The sequence below is a fragment of the Mus pahari genome, chromosome 1 (assembly GCF_900095145.1).
Source record: "Mus pahari chromosome 1, PAHARI_EIJ_v1.1, whole genome shotgun sequence".
NCBI classification, from domain to species: domain Eukaryota; kingdom Metazoa; phylum Chordata; class Mammalia; order Rodentia; family Muridae; genus Mus; species Mus pahari.
Window position 1 is genome coordinate 129,392,457 of NC_034590.1, and position 7,451 is coordinate 129,399,907.

At 43.5% G+C, this 7,451-nt stretch overlaps 1 long non-coding RNA gene across 4 annotated transcripts in view; it reads right to left on the reverse strand.

Moving 5' to 3' along the window:
• LOC115065506 overlaps positions 1 to 7,194 on the reverse strand; it is a 28,289-nt gene extending 21,095 nt beyond the window's left edge. For 3 of the 4 annotated variants that reach the window (XR_003845286.1, XR_003845284.1, XR_003845283.1), the window contains exons 1-2: positions 6,960 to 7,194; positions 164 to 309 (exon numbers count right to left, since the gene is read on the reverse strand). This is a non-coding gene — a long non-coding RNA (uncharacterized LOC115065506). The remainder of the gene's footprint in view (positions 1 to 163; positions 310 to 6,959) is intronic. The other variant, XR_003845285.1, reaches the window with a different exon arrangement.
• Positions 7,195 to 7,451: the final 257 nt, after the last annotated feature.

Consider the following 7,451-nt stretch of genomic DNA (forward strand, 5'->3'; position numbering starts at 1 on the left):
ATGAAGTGTGGCATGAATATGTACATACAATAACCCTTTCCTCCCCAAACTGCTCTTGGCCATGGTGTTTCATCACCACAATAGAAAACATGACTGACGAGACCTTGCTCCTGTCAACTAACTTATTTTGAAAGACATTCCATCTCACCTTATGTTGACCCACCTTTTTCTTGTCTGCACAGGGCAGGGGATGCACAGCAATATTTAAATTGATCCCTGCAGTATTTGAGTCAGTTTCTGATCAGCAATCAGGCCAAGTGCAGTTTTTCACAAACAACACAGCAGTGAGCATCTCCATGCGTGTGAAATCTGTGTGGAATAAAGTACTAGGGGTGGAGTTACTTGGTCATTCTTTCAACTTCCTGAAAAGATGATCAGTTTAGTGTGTGGTTCCCTTCAAGAGAAGTGGTGATTGACAAAAGACTACCCGACAAGAGTAAAGGAAATGAGTTCCCGGCCTGTGAACATGCTATAAGAATTAGCCCACTGGAGCTGGAGAGATGAAGTCAGCAGTTAAGAATACTGACTGCCCTTCCAGAGGATCAGGTTTTAATTCCCAACACCTACATGGCAGCTCACAACTGTCTGTAACTCCAGAACCAGGGGATTCAACATCCTCATGCATGCAGGCAAAACACCATATAAAAATAAACAAATCTTTAAAAAAACAATTAAATCTCTAAGAACTTGGCTCATGGCTGGGTTCAGCTGCCATTTCTTCCAGGAAGTCAAGCTTCCCGAACCTTGCTGGATCTCATAAGATTCTTCAAAAATCTCCTGACAGTCTCAGAGTCTTCCTAGATAATCATTGAAGATAGATTTCATTTTTATCTATCTATCTTTCTATCATCTATCTATCTATCTATCTATCTATCTATCTATCTATCTTTCTTTCTTTCTATCTATCTATCATCTATCTATCTATCTATCTATCTATCTATCTATCTATCCATCTATCTATCCATTTAGAGTCAGGATTCCTCTATGTAGCTCTGGTCTGACTGTTCTGGAGCTCAACAAGTAGACCAGACTGGCCTTGAGCTCACAGATATCCTCCTGTCACTGAGTGCTGGAATTAAAGACATGCACCACTATGCCCAACTTGGAGGTAGATTTTAAACTTCTAGACATTAGGAACTTCCTAGTGTATTCACGTCTTTCATGTAGAAGTTGTACTGTTGGAGCCGTTGAGATGACACAGTTGGTCAAGGCACTTAAAGTCCAACAACCTGAGTTTGATCCCTGTGATCCAGGTGGTAGAGAACAGACTCTCCACATTGTCCTCTGACCTCCACGTGCCACTCTGACATGCATTTGACCACACACATACTCACATCTACTTGCCTCTACACATATACACACACACACACACACACACACAATCAGTTTTTTTTAAATATAGAAATTGTGTAATTTCCAGTCTCAGCAACAATGTAAGGATTCTTATTTCTTCACATTCCCACCCCAAAGTTTATGTTTTGTTTTGAGTGCTAGAGATTAAAGCCAGGCCTTCCTGAGTACCAGGCAAGCGTCCTGTGCTGACTTACACCCTCACTCTCCCTCACCAGAGTAGGATAAAAATTAAACCGCAGGAACTGAAGAGAGGGCTCAGGGGTTAAGAGCATCTGCTGCTTTTGTGGAGTCCAGTTCCAGGAGACACAGTACCTTCTTCTGACCTCCTCAGGCACTGACTGCATGTGGTACGCACACCCGCAGGCAAAACATTCATCCACATAAGAATATGATCTGAAACATAGTGTTCAATTTTATATTTCTTTCTAGGTATGGTGGTGTACAACTTTAATCCCAGAACTCAAAGGGAAGAGGCAAGCAGATCTCTGTGAGTTTGAGGTTACTCTGGTCTTCATGAAGAGTGCTAAGACAGCCTGGGCGATATAGTAAAACTGTCTCAAAAAAAACCCAAATCTAATAAATTTTACATTTTATCATGTGCAAGGTACCACATATTTGAACAAAGCTGTACTAGGGATGCATGTATACACATTAAGGATGACAATACTAGGGGTGCATGTATACACTTTAAGGATTATGATACTGGGGATGTATGTATATACATTAAGAATGACAATACTAGGTCAGGTGTGGTGGTGCACGCCTTTAATCCCAGCACTCGGGAGGCAGAGGCAGGCAGATTTCTGAGTTTGAGGTCAGCCTGGTCTACAGAGTGAGTTCCAGGACAGCCAGGGTTATACAGAGAAACCCTGTCTCGAAAAACAAGAAAACAAAAACAGACAAACAAACAAACAAAAAGAATGATGATACTAGGGGATGCATGTATACACATTAAAAATGAGACCATCCCTTCATTGGAACACTCAGCCCTGTTATAAATTTCCAGTTCTCTTTCCTGCAGTATTAGTTTTTGTCCTCACCAGTTCATCTTTTCAGACAGCATTTTAAAATGCTGTTTTTCTCCTTCATTAAATACTCATTTCTATCTGGGATTTGAGGCTGGTGCCCATAGTCACAGTTATGCAGAGGCTTAGACCAAAGGATTGCTTGAGGCCAGGAGCTATGGCCAGCCAGGACAAAATGGTTAGACCCTCTCTCAAAACCAAACACGTTTGCCTCTTTTCCTTTCATGTCCTCCCCACCTTCTTTCTTTTGAGAGAGGGTCTTGCTCTGTGTAGTCATGGCTGCCTTGGAACTCATTATGCAGATCACGATAGACTAGAACTCAGAGATCCTTTCTCTCACACACCACAATTAAATCAGACGTTTTCTCGAACTCCTTGGTTACTTCTCTAAGACTTCCCATGGATTCTTTCTACAGTAGATCCTCCTCTTCCTAGAAAGGACTCTGTAGGATGTTGAACATGATGGGCTATATAGCTTCTGTTACAACTGCCTAACTTCATTACTCTAGGACGGTGGTTCTCAACCTGTGGGTGGTGACCCCTTCGGGGGTCGAATGACCTTTTCACAGGGCACACACATCATATATTCTGTACATCAGATATTTACATTATGATTCACAACAGTGGCAAAATCACAGTTATGAAGTAGCAATGAAATAAGTTTATGGTCTGGGGTCACGACAGCACAAGGAACTGTATTAAAGGGTCACACGCAGCATTGGGAAGGTCGAGAAGCAGCTCATCTTACACAGTTCCTACCAGCACTGTTGAGTGTGGCACAGAGAGCTCTGCTTTCCAGAGCACTGACCTTGACCTCACCCTGGCTGTGGTCAGTGGGGGAGCCAAGCAGCCTCCTTACCCTTGGCCCGTGTATCTTGAGGGTTCCAGAATAAAACAGAGGCCCAAAAAGTTAAAGCCTCCTGGTAAGAAGAACAAAAAGAGTCTTGTGATAGTTTGAATGAAAGTGGTCCCCATAGGGAGTGCCATTACAGTGTCACTCTCTCTTCCTGCTTCCTGCCAATCCAGATGGGGAACTTTTCTCCAGCACCATGTCTGCCTGTGAACCATCCAGCCATGATGGTAATGGACTAAACCTCTGAAACTATAAGCCAGTCCAATTAAATATTTCCCTTTATAAGACTTGCTGTGGTCATGGTGTCTCTTCACAGCAGTAGAACAGTGACTAAGACAAGTCTGAAAGTCTATAAAAATTTTCTCGTAATTCATGCATGTTTCTCTGAGTGTGTGTATGTGTGCATATACAAGTGTGCGCGCATGCATGCATGTGTGCCTATAGAGGGAAGAGGCTTTTGTGAAGGGATTTGTTGGGAAACAACAAGTAGAAGGGGGATAAGAGAGGATAATGAAAGGTAAAGACAGCCAAATATTAAAATTTTAAAACGCGCTGGGTCTGGAGAGAGCACCCACTGCTCTTCCAGGGGACCTACATTCAATTCCCAGGCCTCATGTCAGGCCACTCAAAGCCACCTGTATCTCCAGGGCTCAAGTCTTTCTTCTGGTCTCTGTGGGCACCTACATACATCACACACACACACACACACACACACACACACTAAATCTTTAAAAATATGTTAAAGTCATATACACACGGAACTGTAAAACAAATAAATAAATAAAAAGAATCATTTATGTCTGTTCCCTGGAACTTTCTGTATAGATCAGGAAGGTCTTGAACTCACAGACCTCCTCTTGTCTCTTCCTGTCACATGGTACTGCCTCCAGCCAGGTACTTAATGGAATGCATCTGGTGGCAAGCAGCCCTTGTCAATTACTAGAATATTAGCTGAACTGTTGTAACAGTCCCCAGACTTTAGTAGGCTCCCAGACTTTAGCACAACTAACTCTGTGATGAAAGTGCTATGGAAGCCATAAAACTCAGAACATAGAGAACACAAAGACAGCACCACCTGCCGGAAGAAAGGCCTAATCCATCAAAGTCCATCATTCTGGGAAAGTCTCTAAATGTACTTTTTGGCTTCTATGGTTCTGATTCTAGCCAAGTGTTCTTGTTAACTGAAGTATGTCAACGCAGGGTATGGTTTTTTTGTGCTTCAAAAACTCACCCCAAGAAAAGCTTGGATTATACTGGGATCCTGAACACCCTGTAGTCGCCAACTGGCAACTAAAGGCTTTCTATCACCTTAAATCAACGTCTGAGTCCCAGAGACAAGACCTGGGATCTCAGATTCCCTCAGAGTGAAGAAAAGTGTGGGGATCAAGGAGCCTGGAAGGAGTCAGCAATAGATGTTCCAGGTCCCTTTGCTGAGTCAGTGCCTAATGCTGCAGAGGAGTCTGACACTTTCATCCCAAAAGGAAGCAAGTCACCGGGACTGTCACTTCCAGAGGGCGTCTGGTTAAGGCACCTTGTATTTGGACACATAGGCGAGGTCTGGGATCCTTGTGAGAAGTTACCACATTCCCCTTGTTTGTTCAGGTATAAGAATGTGGTCATTCCTGGTCATCTTTAACCCCCCCCCCCACTGTCAATTCTATTTCCTTATATTGACCAGTAACATTCTCTGGTACAAGACTACCACACCACCCTACTGGCAAAAGACCTGTGCCCTCTTGTTGGGGACTAAAATCTTTTGAGCTCGGCCAGGTTATGAAGAGACACCCCCCTGCCCCCTGCCCCCTGCCCCCTGCTTCTGCCCCTGGAGGAAGAGGACCAAGTCTCTTCTCTGGGTCCTTCTACCATCTATATGGAATGTACACAGAAAGGAGAAATAGTTCCCTGAGGAACATTTTTCCTTTACCTACCCTCTTCCTCCTTTGAGCAACACCAAAGGGGGAAAAGGAAGTTCTGCTCTTTCTTCTTTCATGATTTATGTCTCTTTTTCAACCAATGGTTCATAAAATTTGAACGTTCAAAAGCCCACCATTCTCAAAAAAAAAAAAAAAANAGAAAGAAAGAAAGAAAGAAAGAAAGAAAGAAAGAAAGAAAGAAAGAAAGAAAGAAACTTCTACCCTGCCCACATCCTGCTGGACAATTAGGCCTGGATAATTTCCCTTCTGTCCAACACTGACCAAGGAGACTTTAAACAATTTTAGCTAGGTAATTTTTAGAAAGATTAAGGACAACTGCTGAAAAGATATACTTTGTCACCCAGTCAACCTCAGATATATGTATATAAACATTTCCCAGTTGCTGGAGGTAACTTAAAAGGTATTTAACAACCCAGAACCAATTGAGAGGCAGGGTGTTTTGCATAAATGGAAAGCCACTGTCACCTTTTTTTTTTTGGGGGGGGGGTGATGAAATGCAGTTAACCTTACTGATAGCCAGCAAAATTTTGGTGTCTTGCCTTCTGTCAGTCCTGGATGAAAGTCCTGCCCCCAATCCAGTGGGACTATATCTCAGATTGGCAAAGAAGATTTCCAGGGATGTGGGCAGAAATCAACCTCCCAGGACTGGCCTAGTACCAAGTTCCTATAGTCGTTCTGCTAACCAGTTCAGAATGCCCCTGTCCAGATGAAATAATACCCAATGACCCTGGAAACAAAAAGGGAAATTGCAGTCTGTATATCCTGGCTTAGAGAAACAGGCCTCCTGGTGCCCTGTCAGTCTGTCTCGGATCCAACTTTCTTCCCTTGAAGAAACCAGCGACCTCTGATTCCCATGAGTCTGATTCTTCCAGAGAAATAGCTGTACACTGTGTTGGACCTGAAAGATGCTGCCTTCTGCTCCCCATTGGCAGTGCTGGGCCAACCCACCTTTGCTTTTAAATGGACAGACCCAGAGGGAGGTTATGGTGGGCAACATACCTGGACCAGGTTTCCCCGATTATTTGAAAATTCTCTAGCCCTGTTTGATGAGAAACTAAATGCTGACCCCTGCCCTTCTAGCAGAAGTTTCTTGGGAGTTTCTTGCTGACTTTCAATACCAGAGTTCATGGAAATAGCAAGACACCAGCACAAAGAGAGGCGTGGATCCTCTAACACGAACTGAGACTTAACAAAAGGTGTTTGAAGCTTTAAAAGCAACCCTGACTTTAGCTCCAGCCCTAGCACTTCCAGATGTCTCAGAACCTTTTCATCCGTTTGTCCATGAAACAAAAGACATTGCAAATGGGGTTTTAACCCAAAATTTGGAGCTATGGAAATGCCATATGATATAACTGTCCAAACAATTGGACACTTTAGCCACAGGATGGCCCCCACTAGTCATCGAGCAGCTACTGCTAGACGAATGAAAAAAATAAATAAACAAGACCAAAACAAAACAAAACAAAAATAACAAAAAAAACCCAACCAACAAACAAAAAACCTAACGAAATTCTCGTTAAGGGTCCACTGAAGTATGGATTAACCTCCTTCCTTTGTTTTGCTTTGGACCCCGATGCACTGCATATACTGAGAGATTTGCCCCCTATGAGAGGCTCCCCAACTGCTTCCTTAGCTCAGAGAGCAGCCGTTCACCACAGGCCCTCCAGTCCTCTACAAAGGCTCTTCTTAGGATTATCTGAAAGATCCAGCCAACCTACAAGCCCATCCCATTTCCCTTTGAGACAGTGATACCAGCTGGGCCAAGCAGGTAGCCAAAGGGGTGACTGAACCAACCTGAACGGACTCCGCATCCTCTCCACTCCTACAGCCATGAAGGGAGCATGCACTGCACCATAGAGTCAACACGCCTGCGTCACGAGAACAGAAGCCACAGACTTACGATGCTAAATGGACTTTCTATGGACTATAAAACCCATTAAAATCAAGGTTTCACTGGGTTCCAGGCTCTTTCCCTCCACATCCTCCTGAGTCTTGCGTTTGGTGTGAATACAAGTTCATGGTCCAACCCTCAGGCCTGGACCTGGGGACTGAGGAAGACACAGGAAAGGTATTTATTTACTAATGTGACTACAGACCAGAAAACTATGTTCATCTTGACCTTTGCTCCCTGATACCCAATTTAAGTGTCTGGTTATCCTGGAGAAATGAAAGCTATGAGAGTTTTTTCTTTTGAGACTGGAATACAGGGTTTACAATTCTATGCATGTCTTGAGGGGTGAGCCTCCTAGTTGCTGAAAATGAGGGAGTTTCCATTGCAAAAATTTG